The 14928-nt window shown below is 44.2% G+C and overlaps 1 protein-coding gene across 3 annotated transcripts in view; it reads left to right on the top strand.

Annotated features, from left to right (window-relative positions):
- FAM219A (family with sequence similarity 219 member A) overlaps nucleotides 1-14928 on the top strand; it is a 56864-nt gene that overhangs the window by 31284 nt on the left and 10652 nt on the right. The gene's annotated exons all lie outside the window — the stretch shown is intronic.

The following is a 14928-nucleotide window of genomic DNA, read 5'->3' as shown; positions in this document are numbered from 1 at the left end:
TTGTCAGTGAGCAAAATTAAAAGCCTGTAATAAGAAAATGAAACATAGCTCAACGTAATTAAAGGAGCCAGTTTGGGCTGGTGCAGGGGTAGGCAACCTCGGCTCTTTTATGACTCGTGGACTTCAACTCCCAGAATTCCTGAGCCAGCTGAGAGTTGAAGTCCACGAGTCATAAAAGAGCCGAGGTTGCCTACCCCTGGGCTAGTGGTTTAAGGCAGCAGGCTACAAAGCAGGAGATCATAGGTTCTAGTCTCACCTTAGACATGAAAGCCCCCTGGATGACTTGGGGCAAATTATCAGGAGACGGTGAATTCTAGCATGAAAGCCATCTGGGTGACTTTGGCCAATCACCAGGAGACTGTGAGTTCTAGTCCTGCCTTAGCTGTGAAAGCCACCTGGGTGATTTTGAGCCAATCACCAGGAGATCGTGAGTTCCAGTCCTGCCTTAGGCATGAAAGCCAACTGGGTGACTTTGGCCAATCACCAGGAGACTGAGTTCTAGTCCTGCTTTAGGCATGAAAGCCATCTGGGTGACTTTGGCCAATCACCAGGAGACTGAGTTCTAGTCCTGCCTTAAGGCATGAAAGCCAGCTGGATGAACCAATCACCAGGAGACTGTGAGTTCTAGTCCTGCCTTAGGCGTGAAAGCCATCTGGGTGACTTTGGCCAATCACCAGGAGACTGTGAGTTCTAGTCCTGCCTTAGGCACGAAAGCCAACTGGGTTACTTTGGCCGATCACCAGGAGACTGTGAGTTCTAGTCCTGCCTTAGGCATAAAAACCAGTGGGATGAGTTGGGCCAATCACTGGAAGATGGTGAATTTTAGTCCTGCCTTAGGCATGAAAGCCAGCTGGGTGATTTTGGACCAATCACCAGGAGATGGTGAGTTCTAGTCCTGCCTTAGGCATGAAAGCCAGTTGGATGACTTTGGGCCAAACGCCAGGAGATGGTGAGTTCTAGTCTCGCCTTAGCAATGAAAGCCGTCTGGGATACTTTGGGCCAGGTAACAGTGAGTTTTAGACCCGCTTTGGGCCCGTCATTCTCTGTCAGCCCAGCCCACCTCACAGAGTTGTTGTTATGTCGAAAATAGGAGGAGGAAGGCAGGTAGTTCTTTGTTAAAAGGGATGCAAATAAACAAACAAAAATCCGGTTTGCCCATTACCACTCCCTTCCCTTTCTAGCCTTGCAAGCAATCTCTGCTTTCATTCCTTCGCGTTTTGCCTTTCCTTCTGCAAACTTTTGGTTCTTTCTCTCTCTTGGAGCATCTCATCCACTCCATTCTTCCTTGATTCCTGTCTCACGGAGAACAACAGGGATGCAGAGCAGAGAACAGTACTTGCTTGCTGCCCTGCATTGCCCCACGTCTCCCTTCTCCCCCCCCCCCCGTTTCCTGCCGCTTCTCCTCCGGGCACAGCTCCTCCCTCTTCCCCGAAAGAATTTCTTTGCTAAGCTGCTTTCCACCTCTGACGTGTTTCTCTTCTGCTGCAGGGAAATGGAGTTTGTGGGACTAAAAAAAAGTTCAGCCAGACCTTCCAACTCCTTGAGAGTTTTTTTTTCCCTGCAAGAAGTTGGAAGGTCTGACTGAACTTTTTTTTAGTCCCACAAATTCTGTGGAAAAAAGGTGCCGGAACGCCATGGATGCATCATAGCAAAACCGCTATGATGCTACCTATATATATCTTTTTATATTTACCTATATCTATCTATATCTCTATATTTATATCTCTATATCTATCTATATCTAATATATACATATATATATATATACATATATATATGTATATACGCACAGTTACTCATGCGCTTGTGACCTCCCGTTTGGACTACTGCAACGCTCTCTACATGGGGCTGCCCTTGAAGACCACTCGGAGGCTTCAACTGGTGCAGAATGCGGCCGCGCGAGTTGTAATGGGGGTCTCCCGATACTCCCATGTAACACCTCTACTCCGCGAGCTGCATTGGCTTCCGGTTGCCCTCCGGGTGAAATTCAAGGTGCTGGTTATCACCTATAAAGCCCTACATGGCCTGGGTCCGGGGTATTTGAGGGAACACCTGCTGCCGGCATCAAACGCCCTTCGCCCAGTGCGCTCCCACAGGGAGGGTCTTCTCAGGGTCCCGCCGGTAAGAGATTGCCGGCGGGTGACACCCAGGGATAGGGCCTTCTCAGTGGGAGCGCCTGTCCTCTGGAACCAGCTGCCGGTGGAGCTGAGGACTGCCCCCGACCTCCGATCATTCCGCCGGGGCCTGAAGACCTGGCTCTTTGAGCTCTCGGGCCCAGGCTGAGGAGAAATTTATTTTAATTGGGGTTTTTAATAGTACAGGGTTGGTTTAATCTTTTTTAAATTGGTTTTTAACTTTTGTATGGTTGATTTTTAACTCCCTGTAAACCGCCCTGAGTCCTCAGGGAAAGGGCGGTATATAAATGCAATAAAATAAATAAAATAAAATAAATATATATATATACACATACATATACATACATATACATATATATATATATAAAGGTAAAGGTTCCCCCGCACATGCGTGCTAGTCGTTTCCGACTCTAGGGGCCGGTGCTCATCTCCGTTTCAAAGCCGAAGAGCCAGCGCTTGTCCGAGGACGTCTCCGTGGTCATGTGGCCGGCATGACTAGCACAGAACGCTGTTATACATATATATATACATATATATATATATATATACACGCACACACACACACACACACACACACACACACACACACACACACACACACATATATATATATATATATATATATATATATACCCCTTCATGGATTACTGCCTTGTCGTGGCGAAGGGGCTTGCGTAATTCAATGAAGCTATGAGCTATGCCGTGCAGGGCCACCCAAGACGGACAGGTCATAGCAGAGAGTTCTGACAAAACGTGATCCACTGGAGAAGGAAATGGCAAACCACTCCAGTATCTTTGCCATGAAAACCCTATGGACAGTACCAAAAGGCAAAACGATATGACGCTGGAAGATGAGCCCCTCAGGTCGGAAGGTGTCCAATATGCTACTGGGGAAGAGCAGAGGGCTAGTACTAGTAGCGCCAGAAAGAATGAAGCGACTGGGCCAAAGCCGAAAGGACGCTCAGCTGTGGATGTGTCTGGTGGTGAAAGGAAAGTCCGATGCTGTAAAGATTTTTTCTCCATAGGAACCTGGAATGTAAGATCCATGAATCAAGGAAAGCTGGACGTGGTCAAACAAGAGATGACAAGACTGAACATTGACATCTTAGGTATCAGCGAACTAAAATGGACAGGAATGGGTGAATTTAATTCAGATGACCATCAGGTATACTACTGTGGGCAAGAATCCTTCAGAAGAAATGGAGTAGCCTTCATAGTCAATAAAAGAGTAGGAAAAGCAATACTGGGATACAATCCTCAAAATGACAGAATGATCTCAGTTCGAATCCAAGGCAAACCATTCAATATCACAGTAGTCCAGGTCTATGCCCCAACCACCAGTGCTGAAGAGGATGAAATTGACCAGTTCTATGAAGCACTACAGCACCTTATAGAACTAACACCAAAAAATGATGTTCTTATCATCATGGGGGATTGGAATGCTAAAGTAGGAAGCCAAAAGATAACTGGAATAACAGGCAAGTTTGGCCTTGGAGTGCAAAATGAAGCAGGGCACAGGCTGATAGAATTCTGTCAAGAGAATACAATGGTCATAGCAAACACTCTTTTCCAACAACCCAAGAGACGGCTCTACACATGGACATCACCAGATGGTCAACACAGAAATCAGATTGACTATATGCTCTGCAGCCAAAGATGGAGAAGCTCTATACAGTCAGTAAAAACAAGACCAGGAGCTGACTGTGGCTCAGACCATGAGCTTCTCCTTGCAAAGTTTAGGCTTAAACTGAAGAAAGTAGGGAAAAGCACTAGGCCACTCAGGTATGAATTAAATCATATCCCTGTTGAATATACAGTAGAGGTGACAAATAGATTTAAGGAATTAGATCTGATAGACAGAGTGCCTGAAGAACTATGGACAGAGGTTCGCGACATTGTACAACAGGTAGCAACCAAAACCATCCCAAAGAAAAAGAAATGCAAGAAAGCAAAATGGCTGTCTGAGGAAGCTTTGCAAATAGCTGAGGAAAGGAGGGAAGCGAAAGGCAAGGGAGAAAAAGAAAGATACACCCAATTGAATGCAGAATTCCAGAGAATAGCTAGAAGAGATAAGAATGCCTTCTTAAATGAACAGTGCAAAGAAATAGAAGAAAATAATAGAATAGGGAGGACCAGAGATCTTTTCAAGAAAATTGGAGAAATGAAGGGAACGTTTAATGCAAAAATGGGCATGATAAAGGACCAAAATGGCAGGGACCTAACAGAGGCAGAAGAGATTAAGAAGAGGTGGCAAAATTACACAGAAGAACTATACAAGAATGAGCTTAACGTCCCTGATAATCACAATGAGGTGGTCACTGACCTCGAGCCAGACATCCTAGAATGTGAAGTGAAGTGGGCCTTAGAAAAGCTGAGCAACAACAAAGCTAGTGGAAGTGACAGTATTCCAGCTGAGCTATTCAAAATCTTAAAAGACAATGCAGTAAAAGTGCTACACTCAATTTGCCAGCAAATTTGGAAAACTCAACAATGGCCACAGGATTGGAAAAGATCAGTTTACATTCCAATTCCAAAGAAAGGCAGTGCCAAAGAATGTTCAAACTATCGCACCATTGCACTCATTTCTCATGCTAGTAAAGTCATGCTTAAAATCCTACAAGCTAGACTTCAGCAGTATGTGGATCGAGAACTACCAGAAGTGCAGGCAGGATTTCGAAGAGGCAGAGGAACTAGAGATCAAATTGCCAACATACGCTGGATCATGGAGAAAGCTAGGGAGTTCCAGAAAAACATCTACTTCTGCTTCATTGACTATGCTAAAGCCTTTGATTGTGTGGATCATAACAAACTGTGGCAAGTTCTTAAAGAGATGGGAGTACCAGACCATCTTATTTGTCTCTTGAGAAACCTATATGCGGGTCAAGAAGCAACAGTGAGAACTGGACACGGAACCACTGATTGGTTCAAAATTGGGAAAGGAGTCCGGCAAGGCTGTATACTGTCGCCCTGCCTATTTAACTTATATGCAGAGCACATCATGAGAAAGGCAGGGCTAGATGAATCAAAAGTTGGAATTAAGATTGCCGGAAGAAATATCAACAACCTAAGATACGCAGATGATACCACTCTAATGGCAGAAAGTGAAGAAGAACTAAAGAGCCTCTTGTTGCAGGTGAAGAAGGAGAGTGCAAAACTTGGGTTGAAACTTAACATTAAGAAAACCAAGATCATGGCATCTGGCCCTCTCAATTCCTGGCAAATAGATGGGGAAGAAATGGAGGTAGTGACAGATTTTATTTTCCTGGGCTCCAAGATCACTGCAGATGGGGACTGTAGCCAAGAAATTAAAAGACGCTTGCTCCTGGGGAGGAAAGCCATGGCAAATCTAGACAGCACACTAAAAAGCAGAGACATCACCCTGTCAACAAAAGTGCGTATAGTCAAGGCTATGGTCTTCCCAGTTGCAACGTATGGCAGTGAAAGTTGGACCATAAGAAAGGCTGAGCGCCAAAGAATTGAGGCCTTTGAACTGTGGTGCTGGAGAAGACTCCTGCGAGTCCCTTGGACCGCAAGGCGATCAAACCGGTCAGTCCTAGAGGAGATCAATCTTGACTGCTCTTTAGAAGGCCAGATCCTGAAGCTAAAACTCAAGTACTTTGGCCACCTAATGAGAAGGAAGGACTCACTGGAGAAGAGCCTAATGCTGGGAAAGATCGAGGGCAATAGAAGAAGGGGACGACAGAGAATGAGGTGGCTGGATGGAGTCACTGAAGCAGTAGGCGTGAGCTTAAATGGACTCCAGAAGATGGTAGAGGACAGGAAGGCCTGGAGGAATGTTGTCCATAGGGTCGCGATGGGTCGGACACGACTTCGCAGCTAACAACAACAACAACATATATACATATATATATATATATATATATATATATATATATATATATATATATATATATATATATATATATATATATATATATATATATATATATATATATATATATATATATATATATATATATATATATATATATATATATATATATATATATATATATATATATATATATATATATGTTTTCTGAGGTTTTCGCGGGTGTTCGTATGTGCATCTTTGGTTATTCGGGTTTTTCCCCGCGTAGAACTAAAGGTGTAGGGGCGACGTTTCGACGGAATCCCATCCGTCATCATCAGGCTGGTGGCTTCTGCTTCCTTCTTCTGGGAGAAGCATGTGGCTGTTTGTTCCTCTTTTTTAAACTGCCAGAGGGGGTGTGTTCTGTGGGTGGTGTGTTCTGATTGGATGGGGGAGTAAGTGTGTTCTGATTGGGTGGGAGTGTGTTTTGAATGGTGGGTGTGTTCTGATTGGGTGGGGGTGTGTTTTGAGTGGATGGGCTGGTCTCAGCTGCCAGCCTTAGACCTGAGCTGGTGAGTTGTGCTGCTTTTGTTCGGCTTCGTGTTTGTGGTGGTGCCATGTTTTTATAGTGGGTGTCAGTTTGCTTATTGTGTGGTTTGGAGGGGTTTAAAGTGGCTGATGTTGCAGCTGTAGTTAGGTTTCTGTTTTGTGGTTGTGCCTCGTTATCATTGTGGGTTCGGATTTGCTTTTTGAATGGTTGTGTGGTGGTGATGTCATGTGGTGTTATCATGAGTTTGGGTCTATCATTCTTGGTGGTTGGGACTCGTCTGTCAATCAAGGCGGGTTTCCAAATGGTTGGTAGGCAAGAGGTATCATCTCGTTTGTTTATGCTGTGGGGGCGTTTTTCTATCTCAATGGCTTCTCTGATTATTCTGTTGTTAAAATGTTCAATTTTGGCGATAGTTTTGGTTTTTTTAAAATCAATTTCATGTCCCGTGGCTTCAAAGTGTTGGACCAGGGATGAAGTTTGTTCTCCTTTTCTGAGTGAGTTTTTGTGCTCTTCAATGCGTGCACTTATTCTTCTGTGGGTCTGTCCGATGTATGTGGTGGGGCAGGTGGTGCATGGGATTTCGTATACTCCTTGGTTTTCTAAGCCAATTATGTCCTTGGGGTTTCTTAGGATGGTGGATATTTTTCTGTCTGTGTAGAATGCTGTTTTGATGTTGTGTTTTTGGAGGACCTTACTGATTCTGTCTGTGGTCCCTTTTAAGTATGGGAGGAGGGCTTTGCCATTTTCTTGTTCTCTGTCTTGGGTTTTTGTGGGTGTCTCTCTTCGGATTAAGTTGGTAATCGTGTTTCTTTGGAATCCATTGGCTGTTAGTACATTAGTGAGAGTGTGTAGTTCGGTTTTTTGGTGTTGTTCGTCAGCTAGGTGTTTTGTTCTGGAGATGAGTGTCTTGGCTACGGAGTTGATCTGTGCTGGGTGGTGGTGTGAGAGTGCGTTCAGATAGCGGTTTGTGTGTGTTTTTTTATGGTAGATAGTGTGTCCTAGGGAGCCGTTGGATTTCTTGTAGACTAAGACATCAAGGAAGGGGAGTTGATTGTTAGCTTCTGTTTCCATAGTGAATTGTATTTTGGGGTGTAGGCTATTGAGGTGTGTGAGGAAGTCATCCAGTTTTTCTTTGCCGTGTGGCAAAGAAAAACTCCCCCATCCAATCAGAGCACACCACCCACAGAACACACCCCCTCTGGCAGTTTAAAAAAGAGGAACAAACAGCCACATGCTTCTCCCAGAAGAAGGAAGCAGAAGCCACCAGCCTGATGATGACGGATGGGATTCCGTCGAAATGTCGCCCCTACACCTTTAGTTCTACGCGGGGAAAAACCCGAATAACCAAAGATGCACATACTATATATATATATATATATATATATATATATATATATATATATATATATATATATATATATATATATATATATATATATATATATATATATATATATATATATATATATATATATATATATATATTGCTCAAAAAAATAAAGGGAACACTTAAACACAATGTACTGTATTTAATAGTAGGATGTCTTGTGTTCCCTTTATTTTTTGAGCAGTATATATGTGTGTGTGTGTGTGTGTGTGTGTGTGTCTAATTGCACTAAGATACATAGAGAGAGAGAGAGAGAGATTAGATATAGTTATAGAGATAGACAGATATAGATATAGATATATGCTGTTACACCATATATTTTTGGGTATATGAGCAAACCACCAGTATTTTGTTTTGAATCTAGTTTTTGCATTCAAACCACACCCCTTCAACAGCCATTAATTCTGCTCGCTTTACATGTACACTTCGAATACTTCACCTCCGCTGCAGTCAACTTAACTTTTTATGTTTTTCCTGTGGTACCCAGCCTTCATTTCCATATATCAAAATGGCAGAAGCATGCTCTTACACACAGCTATTTTCACTTCTATCAACAAGCATTAATTCCTTGCAATAAATCTCATAACACCCATTACTTCTCTCCCATCACTTATGCATCGTCCCATTTCTCCATCTATTTACCAAGGTGCACGAAATCATCTCAATGCTCTAATTTTTCGTTACTTATACATAAACGTGCATCCTTTCACTTCGTTTACCCTGTCAGACGTGCAGCCTCGGACTTCGATATATTCCTTTTCGGACCCAGGCCTCTCATTTGCATTATGCAATTGGCTTTAACATATGCTGAAAACCACTCAGTTCTTTAGATATCATCTAAAATGTTATCAGCTGCATACAAAAATGCACCTGTATTGATGTTCCCCGAAATGCCACCATTTAATGTGTAATATCCCTAATTGTATAGTGAATATTTGCCTCCAGGAGTTCTAGGTCCTCCAACAGGGGAGGTTTTTAAGAAGAGACTGGGCAGCCATTTGTACGGAAAGGTTGGTGGCCTCCTGCTTGAGCAGGGGGATGGACTAGAAGACCTCCAAGATCCCCTTCCAGCTCTATTCTGATTTATTTTTATTTTATTTATTTTAATTCCATTTATATCCCGCCCTTCTCCGAAGACTCAGGGCGGCTTACAAGCTTATGATTGATTGATTGATTGATATGGTATAGGGTCTCCTGCCTGAAGAGGGAGCTGGACTAGATGATCTCCAAGGTCCCTTCCAGCTCTATTCCGATTGATTGAAATGGTATAGGGTCTCCTGCTCAAGCAGTGGGTTGGACTAGAACAGGCATGTCAAACTGCCGGCCCGCGGGCCAGATGTGTCATGCCGAAACTGCGCCTACCCCATTGCCGGCAATGGGGAAAAAGTCACGATACGTCGTGCGACTTCATGTGACGTCATGAGTTTGACATGCCTGGACTAGAAGATCTCCAAAGTCCCTTCCAACTCTGACATTCTGTTATTCTCTTAATGGACCAGCGGAACAGCTTGCCTTCAGAAGTTCTGGGTGCTCCATCACTGGAGGTTTTTAAGAAGAGATTGGACCACCATTTGTATGGAATGGTTGAGGGCCTCCTGCTTTAAGCAGGGGCCTGGGCTAGACTAGACGACCTCCAAGGTCCCTTCCAGCTCTGTTTTTCTGTTATTTTGTTATATTTGACTAACGGCGGGCGGGACAAGAAGTAATATAAGCCTTGGGGGCTGGACTAGCCCTGGAAAAGAAACCTCGATCGAAATGGGCCTTGCTCTTTTGGAAAAGCAAATTTTAAGTTCCTGCAGTCATGACCCCGTCTTTGTAGCCTATTGTTGTGTTGCTGCCTGGGAACATCTTAGTGTGTATTTGCAACAAACAGAAGCTTGTAGGAAATCCCCGAAGACAAAACCGCATGGAGCAAGAAATGGCAGCACTTGAGAAGATGAAAGAGCTTGGAGGCTTGCAATAGGAACCTGGCAATAGGAACCTGGCAGAGGATATAATTCTCTGAGAAAGACTGGCCAATTGCATGTTGCAAGAAGATTAAAGAGTCTTGGCTGTTGGCTACGCATTTGTATGAATAATTGAAACAAATGGGTATCAGCTTGTGAAATTACGATAGAACATCTTCCAAGATTTAGTAAGCCCAGGGAGAGCTGTTCTTCCCTGCTAATCCAAAGTTGCTGCCATGAACAGCTACAACTAGATTGCAATGGACCTTGGACGTCCTGGAAAGGACACTCATGAGCTCAGGAACCTAGTGGAATTTCATCCATCCCTCCAGTCCAATTATAGAATAATAGGGTTGGAAGGGACCCTGGAGGTCTTCTAGTCCAACCCCATGATCAAGCAAGAATCCTTCTACCATTTCAGCAATGTGCAGCAGCCGCCAGAAAAGCTAATACAATCCTGTGTTGTATAAACAGAGGCGTAGAATCAGGATCGTGCGAGGTATTAGTTCCGCTTTAAAAAAAAACAACTGGAATACTGCAGCCAATTTTGGTCACCATACTACAAAAAAGATGTTGAGACTTTGGAAAAAGCTAAGAGAAGAGCAACTAAGATGATCCAAGGCCTGGAGGCTAAACCATACGAAGAACGGCTGCAGGACTTGGGTTTGGCTAATCTAAAGAAAAGAAGAAATAGGGGAGACATGATAGCAGTATTCCAGTATTTGAGGGGCTGCCACAAAGAAGAGGGGGGTGACGTTGTTCACCAAAGCACCAGTGGGCAGGTCAAGAAACAATGGTTGGAAACTGATCAGAGAGAGAAGCAACCTGGAACTAAGGAGAAACTTCCTGACAGTGAGGACAATTAACCAGTGGAACAGCTTGCCACCAGAAATCATGGGCACTCCAGAACTGGAATTTTTTAAGAACAGATTAGACAGTCACTTGTCTGAGATGGTATAGGTTCTCCTGCTTGAGCAGGGGGCTGGACTAGAAGACCTCCAAGCTCCCTTTTAAATCTTCTATTCTATTCTATTCCACTCCATTCTATTCCATTCCATATTTTCTATTCTATTCCACTCCATATTTTCTATTCTATTCCATTTCAGTCCATTCCATATTTATCTTCTATTCTATTCCACTCCATTCTATTCCATTCCATATTTTCTATTCTATTCTATTCTACTCCATATTTTCTATTCTATTCTATTCCACTCCATATTTTCTATTCTATTCTATTCCATTTTAGTCCATTCCATATTTTCTATTCTATTCCATTCCACATATTCTATTCTTTTCAATTCTATTCAATTCTATTCCATTCCATTCCACTCCATATTTTCTATTCTATTCTATTTCACTCCATTCCATATTTTATATTTTATTCCATTCCACATATTCTATTCTATTCTATTCTATTCCATTCCATTCCATTCCATTCCATTCCATTCCATTCCATTCCATTCTATTCTATTCTATTCTATTCTATTCTATTCTATTCTATTCTATTCTAAACTGTTGTTATTCTATTCTATTCTATTCTATTCTATTCTATTCTATTCTATTCTATTCTATTCTATTCTATTCTATTCTATTCTATTCTATTCTATTCTATTCTATTCTATTCTATTCTATTCACAAAGGGTTGCAGGATCCAATCTGGATCGGTCACGGGGACCAAAGGTTTAGTCTTTCAAACTTTCAGACTTGTGCTGGAGCCCATCCTCAGCGAACTTCTCTCTCACCCCAATGTGTCAGAGAATGTTGGCGGGAAGCTCCCCTGCGGATGGGCTGTGGCAGGAGTCCGTAACCTGGGAAGACAAAACCGCTGGTCCCCGTGACCAACCCAGATAGGATCCTGCAACATTATCCTGGGACACGTAGATTCTCCTTCCTTCATCAGACAAATGGTTGTCCAGCGTCTTCTGGAAAATCTCCAGGGAAGGAGCACCCATAATGTCTGGAGGCCAGCCATCCCACTGATGAATTAATTCATCCAAAATTAATGAATTAACCCAGAATTAATTCTGGAGGCCAGCCATCCCACTGATGAATTAATTCATCCAAAATTAATGAATTAACCCAGAATTAATTCTGGAGGCCAGCCATTCCACTGATTAATTTAAAGACCGGAGATGACTAGAGGGGGAAAAAAACGGGCTTCAAAAATGGGGCTGATGGAAGAAACCGGGACTACTATCTAAATTATCTGAGTGATAGGCCAGTACAGGTAAGTCCTCGACTTACGACCACAATTGAGCCCAACATTTCTGTTGCTAAACAAGATAGTGAATTTTGCCCCATTTTACGACCTTTCTTGCCACACTTGTTAAGTGAATCGCTGCAGTTGATAAGTTAGTAACACAGTTGTTAAGTGAATCTGGCTTCCCCGTGGACTTTTGCTTGTCAAAAGGTCGCAAAATTTTTTTGATCACGTGACCAGGGGGATGCTGCAACGGTCGTAAGCGCGAAAAATGGTCACGCTACAGTGAAGTTGTAACTTTGAACGGTCACTAAACGAGTGATTGTAAGCTGAGGACTACCTGTAGCTTGAAATATATTCTATTACAACATGATTGGGGGGGTGTGGGGGTGTGGAAATGTGCTTAACCGACCTGTGGCAAGATGGATCCATGTAATCTTTAAATTCAATTGTCTCCCAGTTGGAAATAAAGGTATTTACTAAAAGAAGGCACAGCAGGTCTGGTACGAGGAGGCCTCTTATCCAACTCTTTGAAAAATAAGAAAGAACATTGGAAAGTTCACGGTCTTAACGTGAGTTAAGTAGAACAAAGATACGGTGGGCGGACCTTTTATTGGAATATAAGAATGGAAGGATACGGTTGTTCCAAAGGAAGAAAAGCAATGGGGAGAGGGGAAGATTTATATTGTATTTTAACTCCAACTCAGCAATGCAAGGGATGAGTTGTCTAAGAAAGGAGAGGAAGAACAAAAAAAAGCAGGACCATTGAGGATGGCTATTCTTACCCACCCAACCAGGGAGAGAAAATGTGAATAACGCTTTCCAAATGGAAACTGTAGAACTTTTTAAAGAGGCATGAAGTCATGGCGACGGGCGGGTTTTGTTAAGAGAAGATCAGTTAGAAGGCTAGCTTTATCCAGAAATTCCTGCCCTTCGGTTTGCTTTTCCAGAAGCTGAACCCAAAAGGGTTTTTGTTTTGTTTTTCCAAAAGGCAACTGGACTTTGTTGTTGTTCTTTTTTCCTTTGAAAACATTTCGTTTCTCCTCCCCCAAAAAAGGCTTCTTCAACTCGGAAAGCGAACTGTTTTCAGAGGGAAAAAACAAACAAACAAAGTCCAGTTGCCTTTTGAGAAATATAAACCTCTGGGCCAACCATGATCTGGAGTAATTTTGACCATGGAGAACTCTCACTAATATTTAAGTAACATTAACAAGAGTTGGAGGAACCTTGGAGGTCTTCTAGTCCAGCCCCCTGATCAAGCAGGAGATCCTATACCAGTGATGGTGAACCTTTTAGACACCAAGGGCCCAAAAACCACCCCGCCGGCCCCCTCTCCGCCCCCGCCTACTCTGTCCCCATCACCCCTGCTCCATCCCTCGACCGCAAGGCCACCTACTGCCTCCATGGCCTGCCGCAAATCGCCCAGGTGGCCCTGCAGCGTCATGGCGGCCATGCCCTCTGCCCATGCCCCGCAGCATCATCTGCGCACGATGGGGCGCGGTGGCGGAGTCTTCTCCCTGCTGCCCAGTGCCATGTCCTTGGCTGTGCTTCTCTGCGCGGGGGCGACTCTCCTGCGGGGGGGGACTGCTGGTGAGGAGGGGGCCGCGGGGGGAGGCAGGGCTGGGGTGATGGCACGCGTGCCCACAGAGAGGGCTTTGAGTGCCGCCTCTGGCACGCGTGCCATAGGTTCGCCACCACTGCCCTATACCATTTCAGCCAACTGGCTGTCCAGTCTCTTCTTAAAAACCTCCAGTGATGGAGCACCGATAACTTCCGACTGCAAGTGGTTCCACTGGTTAATCGTTCTCACTGTCAGGAAATTTCTCCTTAGTTCTGGTTGCTTCTCTCCTTTCCATCCATTGTTTCTTGTCTTGCCTTCTAGTGCTTTGGAGAATAGGTTGACACCCACCCACCCACCCCCTCTTCTTTGTTGCAGCCCCTCAAATATAAGGACACTGCTATCATGTCACTCCCCAATCCTTCTCTTGGTTAGACTAGCTCACAGGTCTGCAACCCACGGCTCCGGAGCCGCATGCGACTCTTTCAGCCGTCTCCTGTGGCTCCCAGTCCTCTGCCATGTGCAGTCCACCCCCCCAAAAAAAAGTGGGAGTAAAAAAGTTCAACCAATCAATTCAAATATGCAGGGTAGGTGCATATCTTGCCTTGGCTCCACCCTTCAGTCAAACCCTGTTCTGTGCATGTACGTCCATGCGCACACATTTTTTGCGGCTCCCAGTTTTTCCTTTTGTGAGGGAACCGGTTCCGAGTGGCTCTTTCACTGTTTCAGGTTGCTGACCCCTGGACTAGCTAAAAGGTAAAGGTAAAGGTTCCCCCGCACATGTGTGCTAGTCGTTTCCGACTCTAGGGGCCGGTGCTCATCTCCGTTTCAAAGCCGAAGAGCCAGCGCTTGTCCGAGGACGTCTCCGTGGTCATGTGGCCGGCATGACTAGACGCCAAAGGCGCACGGAACTAGCTACCCAAATCCAATTCCTGCAACCATTCTTTGTTATGTTTTAGCTTCGTATGTTTTTGCTTGGACGCTGCCTCTGCCTTAACTTCCCACCTCTGTAATCAGACCATGAATAATTAAGAGGGCGGCTATGGCTCTGAAGATCTATAATTAAGCCCCAGTTTGTGGCCAAAGGCTAAACCAAGGAAGGAAAGGATGAAGCTGATTTTAGTTCATTTCCATGAAGGCAGCGCCGGGGGACGGAAGCGAGTAGACACAGAAGGCACAGCACCGCAGAGCTGTCTGCTGGCAGATCGGTAGAAGGAAGGGGGGTGGGTGTTTCAAACCACCGTGGCACACACAGACACACAAAGCTGTTTAGATGTAGCTTCACGCATTTCCTTGGGTACCCTCCCCAGTTTGAGAAAGCATCAGAGGATACTAGCAATA

Source organism: Vipera berus, assembly GCF_964194415.1.
Source record: "Vipera berus genome assembly, chromosome: 2".
NCBI classification, from domain to species: domain Eukaryota; kingdom Metazoa; phylum Chordata; class Lepidosauria; order Squamata; family Viperidae; genus Vipera; species Vipera berus.
Note: the sequence above shows the minus strand (reverse complement) of the source record. Positions and strands in the feature narration are given on the sequence as shown.